Raw genomic sequence first — 1,936 nt, 5'->3', positions numbered from 1 at the left:
TATTCTTTTAGGCCAGTTGGACCATAAAAGGTATAATTCTCCAAGTTTTATTTTATCATGAGGCATTCTCTAACAGTAGCCCTTTAAGATGAACACAACACATTTATAGAAAAAGTTGGTATTATTTATTTAGGTCTAGGTATCCTACAACTACATATTTATTCTACTGACATCTCAACAAAAAGAATTCCCAACAGGCATATAGTATATGTTTAGTCCAGAAATTTTTTTGTACATGTTTTTAAAAATGAAAACAATGAAAAGATCCTTCAGGGGCCATTTAATTAAATTATGGTACAACCAATTGATAAAACTGTGCAGTTCTGAAATAACATGGCTGGGCTGCTACAGGAAGATTTCCAAGACATATTATTAAATGAAATTTTAAAGATGAGTTGGGCAAAATATTTAGCAATTAGCAAGTTTTAAATATGACAGGTGAAAAAATATGCATTGATATTAATCTGCTGTTGTAGTTTTTCTATTTACTACATCCATCAACCATTTACTGATTACCCTTTGATCAAAATACAAGGTATTGAGAGAGAGAGTGAGAGAGAGAGTGAGTGAGTGTGTTGGGAAATGGATATATCTGTATTTAAGTAGAAACACAGAAACCTTACTAGGTATTTCAAACAGAGGGAATTTATTACAGGAAATTGGTTATACAAGTATCAGAAGCCTGAAAACGCAAAACGGGGGTGGTGACTGTATCCACTTCCCATTACCACTTAACCCACTTCTCTTCCTTTTTCATTGTGCCTCAGGCTCTCCTCTCAACAACTGCTCGAATGTGCCAAACTTTCTTGCCTTGAGGTCTTGGCCTTTGCTGTACTTTTGTTCTCGAATGCTCTTTTCCTATATACTTTTATGGTTTGCTCCCTCGTTTCTCCTCTGCTCAGTGTTCTATTTAAATATCACTTTTTTAAAGAGGACTTGGATGAATTTCTTATCTAAAATAGCAACTGCCATTACTTTCCACCCCCATAATTGGCTTTAGTGGTTTTTATGGCACTTACCACTACCTGACATTATTTTCTGTATCTATTTGTTTGTTCTCACCACTAGAATGTACATTCCACGAGAAGAAAGATTGTCTTGTTCACTGTTGTATAAGGTGCCTAGGACAATGCCTAGTGTTCAGTAAGCACTTGACAAATGTTTGTTGAAGAAATGAATGAGTTAGACTCACAGACTGAACCCTACCTGTCTTATGCAGGTAACTGATATTTTTATTGCCTCAGTTTCCTCATCTTTCAAATGGGGATCATTTTAGCATCACAGGTTTATTCCTTCAATTATATGGGAAATGTCTGTCATTTGTAGATATTTGACATATACAAGTATTAGTCTCCTTCTCACAAAAGCTTCATTCAGTAGGTCTGATAAGGTAAGAAGCCTTTATTTAAATAAGTTGAACTCTACCTTGGTTTCACTTTAGAATCACCTAGGGAATTTTTTTAAGTACTAAGCTGGGTTCTCTCCTCCTGAGAGTCTGATTTAATTGGTCTGGTGTGATGCCTGAGAACTGGTAATTTTTAAAGTTCCCCAGGTGGATCTAACATGCAGCCAGCTCTGAAGACCACTGATTTCAAGTCATTAGTGGGGGCAGACAGGAGGGCTGGCTGTGTAACTCTCAGAATCCACTGGAAGCCCTGTAAAACCTGGCCCTTCCTACACCTGGAAATCTCTCGAAGCCAGCTTGGCTTATTTCCTCCAGTACAAATCTTCAACTGGCAGACTAGACAGATGGTTATTATTTATCCTTCCTGCTGTGTTAGAAAGAAAAAAAATGAGCTCTGCTTCAGGTTTTTCAAACAATTTTTACATATGTAAACCATTACCTTTTTATATGCTGTTAGGTATTAGAAAGGAGAAAAGGAAGCTTAAAAGAGACTGGGTAGACTAACATGTATTTTGTCCCGTTAAAACTTTT

General features: G+C 36.4%; 1 protein-coding gene across 1 annotated transcript in view; it reads left to right on the top strand.

The window, feature by feature from the left end:
* Window positions 1–1,936, top strand: part of LOC103604833 (chromosome unknown open reading frame, human C1orf87) — an 84,260-nt gene that overhangs the window by 69,604 nt on the left and 12,720 nt on the right. The gene's annotated exons all lie outside the window — the stretch shown is intronic.

The sequence above is a fragment of the Galeopterus variegatus genome, unplaced genomic scaffold (assembly GCF_000696425.1).
Source record: "Galeopterus variegatus unplaced genomic scaffold, G_variegatus-3.0.2 Scaffold5423, whole genome shotgun sequence".
NCBI classification, from domain to species: domain Eukaryota; kingdom Metazoa; phylum Chordata; class Mammalia; order Dermoptera; family Cynocephalidae; genus Galeopterus; species Galeopterus variegatus.
Note: the sequence above shows the minus strand (reverse complement) of the source record. Positions and strands in the feature narration are given on the sequence as shown.